General features: G+C 37.8%; 1 long non-coding RNA gene across 1 annotated transcript in view; it reads right to left on the bottom strand.

The window, feature by feature from the left end:
* The window catches only part of LOC306665531, a 75803-nt gene that overhangs the window by 29356 nt on the left and 30930 nt on the right, over positions 1-15517 (bottom strand). The window contains exon 2 of the long non-coding RNA XR_013765059.1: positions 6174-6389. This is a non-coding gene — a long non-coding RNA (uncharacterized lncRNA). The remainder of the gene's footprint in view (positions 1-6173; positions 6390-15517) is intronic.

The raw sequence follows: 15517 nt of genomic DNA, 5'->3' as shown, positions 1-15517 counted from the left end.
TCAACTGTTTGTAGTAATGTGATTCAAAACTAAACTGCAGGATTCCTTCCAGAGGACTCCGACTTTACTAGTCCTTAAGAACGGCATACAGTGCCCCAGCTTCAGCCTTTGGTTGCTGACTAAGCACCTTCCAAGCTGCCTTCAATTGAAAGACAGACACAGGAGTCTGAGGAAATCCTCGTTCAGCCAAATCTATCCCATATGAGAGGGCGAACTTAATGAGGATCAGCCGTGAGCACTTGGCAGTCAGTCTCTGGAATGCACTGGCTTTACAGCCAGCATGGGCTGCAGAGTTTTCTGTCTTAGTCTTTTTCATGTTAAAAACATCTGTATGAACAAAATGCCAAGTTCAGTGAATAAAGGCAAAGAGAAAAAATCAGAGCACACTAAGTTTATAGTACGTGGGCAAAGTCCCGGGAAGAGATGAGAAAATGAACACCTTTGATTTCACAACTGTAAGGAGCTTAGCAAATAAATGGGCACCCAAACAAATATCACACAGGGCCGGAGCAAGCTAATCAACAGACTGAGTGTAATCCAGGTGCTGTGGGAACACAAATACTGAATTTTCCATTTCCCTCCAGTGTCTTTCTTTGAGGTGATGGAATAATCTCATGGTGTGAAACTGTGATGGTACTTAATTTCCTACCAATGAGGTGGGGTTGTAACTATTTACTGTCTACAGGTGGGTCTCCTGGTGGGCATAGTGTTTACCCCAAACCCACAAGTAATATGGTCTTGAAAATTCAAACAACATAAAGCCCTCTTGATTAATCTTCACCTCATTACCTGCTTATTCTAATCCCTGTAAGGTGGCTAGCACCATTTTGATTTGATGTACATCTGTATCTTACTTGCACTTAACCACACACTCATGCGTGCGCACACACACACACACACATACACACACAAAAGGCATGGATAAATAAATATAAAGTTTTTTAAAAAAAACAAATGTGATAATATTATATTCATTTTCGACTTGGTTTTCTAGTTTAAGGTACCTTGGAATATGTTGGCACATGCAGATCTCATTCTTTGTAAATGCTGTTTAATAGCCTATTGTACATACATGCCATAATTTATTCCCTATGAATTTACACTTTTGTTAACCCTTGATATTTCCATTTGTTCATCATTTCAATATTATAATGGATATTGTTCTACTTCTCCCTGTTACCACATAAGTGAATATTTACCTAGGGTAGATGTAGAAACATGGATTTACTAAATCAAAAAGTATGATATTCTAAAATTTTTATTAGAGGAACGTTGCTGAAAAACTCTTCCAGTAACAGGGTTTTTCCTATAGTTTTTATCAACATAATATTATCATTTAATACTCAGTAACTGACAGATTAAAGACAAATGGTAGATTTCATTCTTTCAATTTGCATTTCCCTGGTGGTGTTATGAGCACTTAAAATAGTTTTTAATTTTCTTTATTTCCTATGTAAGCCCAGAGTGATTAGGAAGGGTGATTTCCAATTCCAGGTGTATCAATTGGCTGGGGATGGTGGTTGGCTCTCATACTTGTTCTTAGTTTCTAATTTTATCAAACTGCTCAAGTTATGTGGCTTGCATGATTTCTCCTTTTTGGAATTTGACAAGATATGTTTCATGATCTAATTTATGGTCTGTTTTTGCAACTCCTCCACGTATGCTTAAGATAATATGTATTCTTTGTTTATTAGATACAGCTTTCTACAAAAATCAGATTTTGGTTAAACGTTTTATTAATATTTTTGCTCATTTTATTTTTTACTTGTTCTTTTTATGTATACATGACAGTAGAATGTATTTTGACATAGTATACATATATGGAGTATAACTTACTCTATTAGGATTCTATTCTTGTGGTTGTACATGATGTGGAGTTTCACTGGTCATATATTCATATGTGAATATAGCAAAGTTATGTCTGATTCATTCTACTATCTTGATATTTTTAAATTACCTTACACATTTCCAGTCTCCATGTGTGTGTGTGTCGTGTTGGGGATCCAGCACAGAACCTCACACATGCTAGGCAAGTGCTCCACAATTGAACTACAACCAATCTGGAAGCAGTATGATTAAAAATATCCTGTGCACGAATTGCCAGTTCCTGGGCTGGGGATATAGCTCAGTTGGTAGAGTGCTTGCTTCTCAAGCGCTCAGGCCCTGGGTTCAATTGCCAGTTCCTTTGTATTTCTGTTAGTTGTTGCTGTAAATATTTTCATGATAAGGACATATGGTATGCTTCACCTTCTTGGTAAAAATCTTTCATTGATGTGAAATATTCCTTTTTGTTTTTTTCAATTTCTTTTTTGTCTTACATTGCATTTTGTCTGATACTTATATTGCTTCCTCACCTTTGGATTTCCTTCCCCACCTCCACTCCAAAATCATCCTTTTTTTTTTTTTTTTTCCTTCTAGTATGGTTGATTCAGATAATGAAAATGCCGTGAGAGATTTAGTATAGGGTAGTTTGTAAACATGTTTAGTCAGTATGTGCCTATTGAAAAACTACTTTGGTCTCCATTTCTTTGCTGCCTATAAAGTTGTTGCAGACCAGATGCTACACTTTGTGTTCCACTGGCATGCATTATTCAGTAACAGCTTTCACAGTCCATGTTATCATCTTTCCCATCTCATTCCCAGAAAGATCTGTTTAATTTATAAACAGTCCATTTCAGACAGCACTGCCAGTGACATCACAATATTGCTCTTCTTCTGGACGATTTATTGGCAATAAAAATATACCAGTTTCTTCCATGGGAACAACATGTTGAAGGCCACCAACTCTCCTATGGGCAAAGCCTGACTACGTATAATATAACTCCTAGTGATTTGGGGCTACCGAAGGTAACATACCGAAGGTATTCTTTTTAAATTGTAAAAACCACACTTCACAATTATTTATAAAGGACTTGAACTCACTTTGTTTTCATATTTTATTTAAAACATCTCACCTCATTTTCTGTTTTATCTTTACATATCAAAGGGAGTTTATTTTCATTTGTAGTTCACTGAATTCCAACTATCGATACTAAAGAGTTTACTTAGTCCCATCATATGATGTGTGAGAGGTTTTATCACTTGCCTAAGTTGATCCATTGATCTGACACAGAACTAGTAAGTATCAAAATATAGGTCACCCGACTCCAGTACACTATTTGCACATAAATTTACTTTTACAAAAAGATTTTTAAAGATCCTGTCTCATCTGCAAAGTATTTATAAAAAAAACAAAAACAAAAAAACAAAACAAAACAAAACAAAAAAAACCCTTCTAGAAAGAAACAAAAATAGCAAGCATGTATTACCTCAATTTTTATAGGAGGGATCATGGAGTGGGAAAGATGAATTAAAGCTTTGCCTAAAATAATTGGCACTGGAAGATGCCAGGAGACCAATTTGGGGTCTTTCCTACCAAGTAACACCCTTTCCATTACCATCTCCAATGCCTCACTCCTCCTCCATGTTCTTCCCTCACAGTTCCATTTTGTATTTTTGTTCTTATTTGTATGTGTGTTCCTGAGGACTGGAACACAGGGCTGTTCCAATAAGCTACCTCCCAGTCAGACAACTCCACTTTTTAAAAGAATAGAACTGCTTTCTCAAGGAAGTATTTCATCATTTCATCAACATGAAATATAGTTTTATTTTCTGTTAAAAATGTAAGCGTCTTCTTGATTGGTAGTGACCTTAAGAGAAAAGCCAGTGAAGTCTGAGAACCAGGTAATCCGTTGTAAACTGGAGATTCTCAATGATTTACCTCTTATTCCGGGTAAAGTAAAAGGATAAAACACAATGCTGCTTTAAATTCCTTCCAGCTCCTTGTTTATTGTTCCCTCTCTTGTGGAAGTCCATTTATTCGTTAATGCATCCCCAGCTCCTATCAAATGGGGTGTATAGTAGGTTCTCAAGTAAATATTTAGACTAGACATTTGTGCTCTGTATGGGATATGCAGGGCCTTCTCTCTGACTCTAAATTATGAATGGCTTTTTAGACTCTAATGAATTGGCAAACTCTTTTAGACTCCAAGAGTCTGTAAACTATAGCCAGCAGACTAGCCACAAGGCTTTGTAAATAACAGTTTTCTTTGAACATAGTCAGGCAATTCATTTAAATATTACCCTATGGCTGCTTTCCCTACAAGGGCAGAGCTGAATAAATGACAGAGAAGCCTAAAATATTTACTATATAACATTTCACAGAGAAAGTTCACCAACCTTTGTATTTAAAACCTATTTATTAGCCAGGAGTGGTGGCACATGCCTGCCTGTGATGCCAGCAACTCAGTGGAGTGAGAGAGGAGGATTGAAAGTTTAAGGCCAGTCTTGGTAACTTAGGGAGACCCTGTCTGAAAATAATACATAGAAATGGTTTGTAGTGTGGCTTAGTGGTAGAGCACCCCTGGATTCAATCTCCAGTACCATGAGAAAAAAAAAAAAAATCTATTTCCTCTTATGACCTATTGGAATTGAGCCAGAGTCTGATACACATGTAACATGCAAATCAACAAACATTAGTAATAATGATATATTTGCACGGAACTTTATAAATTTTAAAATGTGGGGCTGGGGGTATAACTCAGTGGTAGAGTGCTAGCTTAGATTATGGGATGGTTTTTATGTATTATCTTTGAACTTTCCACTAATCCTAGAGAGTAGACTGGGAAGTACTTCATTTCCAGAGGAAAAAGATTTGAAGACATTGCATGATATCCCAGGTTAAAAGGAGCTCAGATTTGATGCTTTCAATCTTGTAACAACTAATATGACTTCTTTATATCTGGAATAAGTTTATCTCATTAAAAATAGGGGTGGTGGTTATTAACATTTCATCTCATGCTGCACTGACTTGAAATAGTATTATAGACGAGCACCTGCAATTAGTTGTGATTTATAATAAGATATTGTGTCTTTCAAATGGTACATTTTATGTCAGTATGATAGCTACAAAAATAACAAAAATTTTACCTAATGGTTTAAAAATAAAAATAAACATGAGGCCAATTAAGTTATAAATTAAAGATAACAATCCCAAACTTTAAAATCTTAAATCTGCAAGATGAGTCAGTTACCTGGCTTTTTAAAGATTAACACAAATAAAAACAACAACAGAAACTCTTGGAATAGCAGAGAAAAATAAATCAGTAAAAATATGAATATATATGAACTTGGAAAAAACAGTGAAAAGTTGATACAGCACTTTGTACATGGGTCAAATCATGTTTAATATTCCAGGGGTAGCTACAAATCTGTAGATGGCTATTATGATCTGTTTTTTGTGTCATCTAAAAATGGCTAGTTTATGTACTTAACTTATGAGGAATTTGACAAACACATGAGTGTATCAGTCCTAGAACAGCATAAAATTAGTATAATACACTGTCTGATTCCTTCTATACAACATTCTGTAAAAAGCAAGTTTATGGAGACGTTAAAAAAAAAGACCAGTGCTTGCCAGGGTTTGGGGCAAGAGGAGGTGAATGGGTGGAGAGCAGAGGATTTATAAGACAGTAAAATACTACCAGTAAAATAATACTATACTGGTAGATATTATTATATGTTTATCAAAACTTAAGAAATGGATAACACCAAGAGCAAAACCTAATGTAAACCATAGAGTGGTTAATAATAATGTGTCAACGTGGGTTCATCAATTGTAACAAATGGACCACACCGCTGGGATGTTGACAGTGGAGGAAACAGTGCATATGTGGGGACAGAAGATATATTCTGTATCTTGTGCTGTGAACCTGAAACTGCTCTAAACTATTTTTTTTTTAAATTTTTAATGTGACATTGGAAATGGAATCCAAGGCCTTGTACATAAGCAAGTGCTCTACCACTGAGTTATATTCCCAGCCCTTTACAGTTTATTGTGAGACAGTATCTCACTAAGTTGCCCACATTGGCCTTGAACTTGCAATCCTCCTGCCTCAGCCTGCCAAGTAGATGGTATTGCAGGCATGTACCACCATGCCTGACTATAAACTCTATTTTAAAAAAAAATAACAAAATGGACTAAAGAAGACCACAACTCTGTATCTTCCTCAAAAGCTTTATAAATGTGCAATAGAAAAGATTATTATTTTTTATCACACTGGCATGAATACATGAAAAAGGTTTAGAATTCTTCTGGAAGAATGAACCCAGAACAATAACAACAAAAAACTTACTTCACACCCAGATTGGACTTCCCATGAGCATGACTCCTTTTCTGGAGGGAGCATCCCTCTTTGGAAATCATGGTCACCCAGGCATGTTTGACACAAGGCAGGCTCAAAGTCTGGCTCCCCAGGAGGGATGTGTACCCCTGAGGGGCCAGTGTACTTCAGACTGGGACTCTGATGCTTGTCCACGCTGACCATCGGGCTCTTGATCCATCTTCGAACCTACAAAGTGCAAAACAACAAAAGAGAAAACAAATGCATTCAGTATTCTTTGATGTGGCTCTGCTGGGAAACTTGGGATAGACACTCATAAAGGGAGAATCCAGTTTTACGACTTCTCTATCCTCTAAGCCTTCTAACAACCCGAGTTGGTCAATACTGATCAGTCACTGTCCAGCAGCATATATTATTTGTTGTTCATTTCTTTGTGATGAATTTGTCCTCTTGTTTATAAGATTGGGGTAATGATATTGCCTTGCAAGTTGGAAAAATTGTACAATGTTTTTATTTCATTTTACTTTATGATTTTATGGGGATCAACCAGAGCCTCACACATGCTAGGTGAATGCTCTACCACTGAGCTACATGCCCAGCTCTACAGTGTTTTTTTGTGCAAGTACTTTGCCTGGCATATGGTTGGTATTGAATAAATGGTGACTATTTCACTTTGACTCTTAATATTATGATTATGCAGATGGAAAGAGAGCTCACACATTTCCAAAGCACATTGTTAGTTATGCTTACTAGGAAAAATTCTAACCCCATAGTTTAGAAGCTAATTGTTTCCAAGCAAGTTAATATGTGTTTAAATATTACAAAATCTTGGTTATAAAAGAATTTTCTCCTGGCTGAGAAATTATCTCTTTTACTTTTAAAATTCTAAAACTCACTACTTGTCTTTCTTACATGTAGAATTCCTATACAGAAAAAATACACAGTTTTTCTAATACTAAAACAGATGATGTTTTATTGCATTTTAAATGGGAAAAGCAACTCTTTTAAATGTTTCACATGTATCATTTTGTTTAATCCTCAGAATAGTCTTACAAGATAGCTACTATTAACAATCTCATTTTATAGACAGGAAAACAGAGACACAAAGATAAGAAGCAAATTTCCCAGGTTACCCTGCTGATGGAGTACAGGCAGGATCCAGGTACCTTGAATCGTGTTTACAAGCATGCGATTTATGACAAGCATTCTCTAAGACATGGTCATCAAATGCTTGAAATTTATTTTGATTCAATATATCACATCCCTGCTTTTTAAGACTCCTGTAGGGCTAGGGTGTAGCTCAGTGGTAGTAAGTATGCCTAGCAAGTATTCGGTCCTGAGTTTGATTCCCATGATTCCTCTTTTCCCACAAAAATATTCTTTTGTAGTTAACCAATTAGTGAAAATAGCATACAGCAAAAGGTGAAGAAATAAGATCACAGTATAGAACTTTACGTTATCATCAATTTTTAAAAATACACTGAGAATGATCTAAAATCGTAATAACAATAGAAAGTTTGCTTTATTACTTGATGGAATATTATGTAATCACCAAAAAATCACAACTATGAAGACTGAAAATATGAAAACTGTTTAGAACCCAATTATACAGAAAATGTAAATAGAGAATTGTTTAATCACTATAATTACAAATGCAGAAATGTGGATGCTATTTATAGTCAAAGCAAGAAAGTAACAGGCAAAATAGACACTACTGTATTTTTTTGCTAGGATCATGAGTGTTTTATTTTTTCTCCTTTTATAGCATCCTGTCCTTTTTTAAATACCAATTTTCTTTAAAGCTTGTAAGAAGCTTAAGCAATTAAAATCTAATTTCTTTCTTTGACTACATGTGTCCTTTAATTACTTTGTTTGCTTTACTTACATGTACTCTTTATAATAGCTGTGTAAACTATCCTTTTGAGTTTACTATCCTAATATTCAAATTTGGGAGTTTCCATCAATACTTCTTGCACTATAGGACTCCATAAGCATATCAGTAGATGTATTCAAAAGTGTATTTGAGGGTTGGGGATGGATCTCAGTGATAGAGTACTTGTCTAGCACGCATGAAGGCCCCGGGTTGTATCCCCAGAAAGAAAAAGAAAAGTTGCATTTTCATTCATTAATGGATGTCTAAAGAAAACTCAAACATTGAGACTACAACAAAATCTCTCTTCCTGATGTTCTTAGTCCCAAATGTGTTTTTGATTAATCTATAAACTATGCAGTTTCATTAGAGATGGAAAATATGTTTTATTATTCTTATTCTGAGGATTTTGAGGTTGGAGTTGGTACTCGTTTCCAAATGTGAATTCAAAATTAATCTTTTTTACTCTGGCTTTACTTACTCTCGATATCCTTTTGCCAAGTAGATTTAACTTTGTGGTTACTATGAACAGGATTTAAGTAGATTTATCTTCAAATATATTTGTAAGTTGAATGGCCTGATTAAGATATTTTGGTATCTTGAAAATAGATCTGTCCTATGCCACCAGAAACTTGCCCTATGGAGCTCGATTGAGTATGTATGTTGGAGGGGAGGATATTTATTTATTACGAGGATATGTCATTTATCTAATAAAATAAATAAAGTCTAGTATGTAAGGAAGAAAATAAAGCAAAGCTGGGTGATCATTGCGGGATCATTGCCGATGGGAAAGGTTCCATTTTACATGGTCTAAGAAGCTTCCTTGAGAAGGTGTGTTTTGGGTAAAGATCTGAGAATTAAGGACAGAGTCCTGGCTACATGATACTCACTGAGCAGGGTACATGACTAAGTCTGGATTTCAGGGGGAAGATCTAGGCTGCAAATGTAAACTGGATACTTAAAACAAATAGCAACAGATTATTGAAGTCTTCCAGGAAAACAAATGAAACCAAACAATGGCTTCCCGTGGCTGTACTTGGGAAGTATGTGTCTATGTGTTGACCCCGTACTTCTGAGGATTTGATATTCGAATCAATCATATGTGTTTCACTGAAGCTTAGAGAAATATACAATTTACTGGAGAGATAATATGTACTTTATGCCTTATTTCATTCCACTGGGGGCAAGGTGTGGATGGGTGTCTTACTGGCCCCTGATTCTAAATAACCCTTGACAAATTAACCCATTCTGATTCTTATAGATAGGGGAATATGATAATCTCTCTTTCCACAGAGAATGTGTCAAGAGAAGTGAAGAAACAGGCCATTTCTCCAGGGGCATTTGTAAAGTGTTACTTGTAAACATGGATGCAGGGTGGCATCTTCTAGAAGGACTGTTGCTCGCTTTTACTGTGCACTTTGTCTTGAAATACTTGATCTCCTTTGGCTAAGTGCTTATCCTGGCTTCAATATGTCCCCTCCATGTTCCTCCCTGACACTTTTCACTAGCTTTGTAGCCTCACAAATGACTTTTACGGGCCCAGTTAAGGACCGGATTATGAGGTTTACTTGATCCTGAGACAGTGACTGGGATGCGAGTGGACAGACACTCTCTGCGGCCTTGGAATACTGCAAGGTGCCCTCTAAAGCTGCTGAGCAGGGAACCCCTCCCCCTGGCCCTTAGGGAATTCTAGCTACAACTGCCCCATTGTGCTCCTTCAGGCGGTGAATTGCTTTGCTGGAGGGAGTGACGGTGAATGGCTTGGGAGCCCCTCTGAGACCAGTCACAATGGCTCCGCGATCGCTGCAGCAGCTGCGTGTGTGAGCAGCATGAATGCCCGGATACAGAGGCAGCCCTGGCTGTTCGGCCACCTGGACCCTGGTTTTATTCAGAGGCCCACAGCTCGTCCGCGGAGAGTATTGTAAACAAACACGGACAGGGGCAAAATATCCTTCTTATCCCGCACAAATCAAGAATTTCCTTGCTTGGGGCTCAGAGGAGCCTGTTTCCAAACTGAACCAGACTTTTGGAAATAACTATCTCCACAGACTTTGGGGTGAAAGGCAAGGCCCTTCTTTTAACTGTGCAGATACTCTTGACTAAACTGCGTATACATAAAATATTAAATTCTTTGCTAAATCCAGTCTGCCTTGGTTTTATTAATTTCTTCACTTGGAAAAAAAAAAAAAAAATGCTGTCCTGAGCAATAATCCCTCAGACCAAAAGATTGCCAGATGTGAAGGAGATTGGCCAGCTTCTAGGGATTTTCCACTTGTGGTTTTTTTCCTATTATGTAATAGTAAACAGATATTACTCTTAATTTAAAACGGTTTAGCTGATAATTATATCAACTGATGCAAAAGAACGATGGAGTGTTATGTGTGAGCTCAGACAGCAGCATTTGCAGTCCCATCCGCTCTTTCTTTTCTGGGGTGAGGAGCTGTCTCCTGAAAGACGAGGTAACCTGAAAGTTGGATGCAACTTCTACAATTTCCAAAGAGGCGTCTTTTCATTATAGGAAACGTTCTGTTTATAGGATGCCATATTAACTTTCAACTCAGAAATCCTTGACCCAGCTTTCTAATGAGATTAGTTGGAATTTCCATCCTTTGCAAAAAAGGGACCCTCTCCCCCATAGCTTCTACTTTTCTGGAGGGTGCCTGTCAGCAGGCTAGTCATGATGAATGAAATTTGGGAGAAAGCTCTTGGAAGCAACTTTCTCTCCCATTGGTACCTGGAATTGCTTCACAGCATGTTTCTGAAAATGTCAATACTATAAGGTTGGTAATAGTAATCTGATTTTTTCACCTCATCTGTGCAAGGTCCTTTTATAGCCTTCTTTTCTGTGAATATCTGCAGTGTCTATTGCTTATGTAAAACCACAGGACTTTTATGCTAACTGGTTCTACTATTTTGCTTATGTCATGTTCCCAACTGATCTGAAGGGCAAGGACAGCTTTAGGCTTTTACATTTTTTTCTTTATAAGATACTTCCATAGCCAGGCGTGGGTGCCTATAATCCCAGAGACTCAGCAGGATCACAAGTTTGAGGTCACTCTCAGCAACTTATAAGACCCTGTTTCAAAATGAAAAATAAAAAGGGTTGGGGATGTAGCTTAGGGCTAAAGTGCTTCTAGGTTTGATCCCTGATACCACCCACCTCCCTCCCAAAAAAGATAAAATAAAATTATTCCCTAGAGGCTAGCATATAGCCTTACAAATAAAATAGACAATAAAAATAGGAATTGCTTGATTGTTTTTTCTGATAACTGTATTTATGAATGTCAACAGGCTTTGCTAAGATGCTCTATCATGGTAAGAACTGTGCTCTAGTTAACAATTTCCCTTAATCAGCCATGCCTGCCCTAGAGGCAGGCACCCTGAGAAAATTGAGTGGTCATTGGAAATCCCCATCGTTCCATGCGGTTGCCCTTGGGATTTCCCAGTCCTTTCCTTTTGGCCTTGGCCAGTACTTGTATCCTGTTCTAGTTTTTCAGGGTCTATCTTTGTGTTTCTTCAGGACTAGTCTGGGGGATAGGACAGAAGTTGTGACTCTGGGAAAAAGGAAGGAGGGAGAACACATCTCTCTACCCTTTTCATACTTCGGAAGCCTGCCGAGCTTCTCTCCTCCATCACAGTACCTTGTCATGAGGGTTAGACACCAAACAGCTCTTTCCCTGAACTTCTGGCTCAGTAACTTCTCCTACTCCCCAACTAAGACCCCCATGGACCTCACCTCACCAAGTGTTAAACAGAGCTCAGGAGTTCACTAATGTGAGTCTTTCTTTTGAAGTGAAGGTGATTTTTCTCATTCCTTTAATTTATGGGATGGACTATTCTGTCCTGAATTTAGAAAATTTTAAAAGAAGAGAAAGAAATAGGAGAAAATTATTTCCGGTACCATCTCTCAGGGGGTGAGGTGTGTTATTTGCTTTCGGAATTGGAAAGTAAAATTCAAGGAAAGTAGAGACCATGGACTAATCTCTGAGAAGGACAGGCCGATTCTGATCACAGCTAATCCAGTTTGGAATCTGCCTTTCCTGTCTCCTCCAAATAATCCTTTTTTTCACAGTATTTTTAACTTCTCTCTTGAGGCTACTGTCTCTTAGCATATTAAACACATTGTTCTTGCAATATTTCTAAACGCTAACTAAAAACAGCCCCTTCACACCCACAAACTCTGCCTTGTTCCAACACCCCCTTTCCCCACACCCCAAATCTTTTCCTTCTTTAGCCAAACTTCATGAAAAAAACTAATCTCCATTTCCTCATCTCATGTCTGTCTCCTCAAATGATTATAATTTATTCACTAAGCAATATTTATGGATCATTTAATATTTGCTGGGACTAAAGTGAAGAACATAACAGAAAGTCTCACTGCACTGAGACAAGTCTTCACAAGATGCCAAAAAACCTCTTTGCCAAATTCAACAGACACCTGTCTGTGCTCATCTCAATTGCACATACAGATGCTTGCCTAAACCCATTGTAAAGTGAAAATAAGTACGAACTGCATCTAATACACCTACCCTACCAAACATCACAGCTTAGCAGTACAGCCCACATAGCATGTGGGTCATTCCCCACCCCTCCAACTGGACTGTACTCTGCAGCGGTTAAAAGTTTCAACAAAGGGCAACACCAATCTGCCTGCTATTGTGTGGTAGAGACACAAAGAAATAAAATGTTCATCTTTGAGGGAGGATGCTTGCATGTGAAAGCAGACAGGCACATGAACCTGCAGTTCTCTGAGAATAGTGAGTGTGTTGCGCAGCAAACCAGTAAAAACATTAGTTCTAGAATAATTCTGTTTGAAAAGCCCAGAACCACCAGCTTGATGATAGGCATCCTTTCTAGAACTGCATTTCTAGTGTCTGCATTTGAAAGAGGGTAACAATTAATTGTACCTACCTCTTGGGGCTTCATGAGATGATGCAAGTCCAGTGCTTGGCACTGGTGAATGTATTATGCCCCTGGTAATTAGCTATTACCAGGGGCATAGGGCTGTGGAGGGCAAGAGGGATGCAGGGTAGAAAGCTTCAAGGCTTGCAGGTAGAGAAGTCCAAGCTCGAAGGGAAGCTTGTGTGGCAAGATAGAAAGTTAAGAGGGTCAGATAGCAAAGGGACCGGAATGCTTGAATACCCAGCTGTTACCTTTAGCTCACAGAGAGGGGAGCCTGAAGGAGTCTAGACTAGAGTTGTAGGATCAGATATGCTGTGTTGTCAGTGAACTGGAGGAGGCCCAGGGGAAGAGCAATCTAGACCCTGGAATGAGGCCTATGTCCAAACTTGGATATGCCAGAGAAACTTTAAGAAACTCAAGTCCACCACCAGTGGCTTTTGAATTTATTTTTTTTCTTTTTTTCAGTGCTGGGGGTTGAACCCAGGACCTTGTGCTTGCAAGTTGTGCTCTACCAACTGAGCTATATGCCCAGCCTGGCTTTTGAACTTCTTAAGATTTATTTTTGAACTCTATGTGACATGAATGAAAGGCAGGAAAGACTCGATGGAGCATGAAATAATTGGGACCTTGGAGGTCTGGGAGGTGAGCAGGATGAGTGAGGGTCACTGGGCAGAGCGGGGAGCAGGTGATAGGAGGGGAACCCTTGTAAATAACAGAGGAAATGCTGTCCTGCATTCCCACTTGGAGCTCACCAACAGTGCTCCTCAAAGACCTCCTTCCTTCCGTTCTCCACCCTTCTTGAATTTAAGTAGTATCTTATAGGTGTTAGATTCTGTAAGGAGCTAGGCATACTGTGTATTAAATAGGTTTTGTGGGTAAGAATAGGGTTAAATATAAGCACAAACGATTGCTAAGCAGCATGCATAATATTGTTTGCATATGGCTCTAAGGTTAAGCAGTTTACAAGTGATTTGGATTTCTTTACAATACACTGAATAAAAAAAGAAAATCTAAGATATAAAAATGATTTTATATGGAAGTGAATAATTAACTAGATTAAGAGAATTGGATTCTAGTTCAAGCTTTGCAAGACACTTTTTGCATTCAAACTTCAATGCCCTTATCTATAAAGTGAAGGTCATGAAGCGGGTAATCCGTGCAAAGCCTTCTGGCTATGTCTCAGACTTAAGGACATTTTTTTTACTGGAGTCTGCTAATATGATTTGGATCTCCCAACCCCTGTGGTATGCAGCACTCAGCACAGGTTTGTTGAATGAATGCATGATCAAAAAGCATTTGTTCTCCCCGAGAACAGTGTCTCCGAACTTGTCATTCCAATCACGTTCTTCTATAACTCTGCATTTCCTCCATTAGATAAACTGAAAAGAATCCACAAAGCTTTTAAAATCATTTTATGGTCTTGAGGGCAGTTGTTGGAATATCCATTTAAATTGGAAAGATAAAGACAAATGAAAGTCTCATTATTTGGAACTGTGTACATTACTTAATTAAATTGAAAGTGGTAAATGAAAGGAAAGATGACTAACACTCAAATGGGGGGTTTATTACCTCTCTCAGACATATCTGCTCACTCATGGCAGAGTCCTCTTATAAAAAGCTGCACAACACACTCCGTTTCCATTTCATACAAAAACAGCTTTCTTCAAATTATGCTTGTGCTGTATTCGTAATGGTTTCTATTTCTGTATTCTATTTTTCTCCTCACATCATGTTTTATAAATGAAGAAAATGGTAAGATTTAATTGTTCCCTGAAAACAGTAAGAAAGTCAAAGCTAATAAATAGATATTTACTGAGGACCTACTATGTCCAAGAATTGTGCTTAGTTCTGAAATGTGGAAGAGAGGAGAATGGATTGAACGACTTGCAGATATTCAAAGACCCCATGGAGATTGCCAAAAATGGAAAACTCACAGACCTCAGAACGATTGAGACAGAGAAAAATGCCTCTTAATGTTCATCTGTGTCAATGGAGAGAAAGAAAAAGGATATTTTTCAAGTCAGATGCATTTAAATGATCATAATGATTACAAAGCTAAAAGGTCAGATCAAAGAAAGAGGCCAGCAATAATATCCCTGAGATCCCACTCTCTCCAGATATGGTGTTTTGTACCAGTAGGTGTCAATACAAGTCAGTATGAGCTCACTTGCCAAATGAGAAAAAATGGAATAGGGCATATATCTTATAATCCATATATATGCATTTAATGAATTACATTTATATGTCTATCATTAAGGCTCAAAAGGAAATAGCAAGCCCATCAGCTTTATTTGCAGAACTTCATATAGGAAGTTTATGGGGGAATGTGACTTAGAAACTTCAGGTAACATTGCTTGTTGCCAATCTTTACAATAAAGCCAACACTCAAAATAAATCAGGTATTAAGTCTACATACAAATATGAAATTAGCAGATATTCAGAAAGCACTGTATTGCAATCTGGTAAGAAGAAGATAAACACTTGCTTAGCTTGCTTAGAAAGTCCAGCGTTGGGAACAGGTCTTGTTTTGCCATTCTGGTACCCTTTGACCCTTTTCATGGTAACAGCAGATCCACCCCCACCT

This window comes from Sciurus vulgaris, assembly GCF_902686455.1.
Source record: "Sciurus vulgaris genome assembly, chromosome: 7".
Taxonomy (NCBI): Eukaryota; Metazoa; Chordata; class Mammalia; order Rodentia; family Sciuridae; genus Sciurus; species Sciurus vulgaris.
Note: the sequence above shows the minus strand (reverse complement) of the source record. Positions and strands in the feature narration are given on the sequence as shown.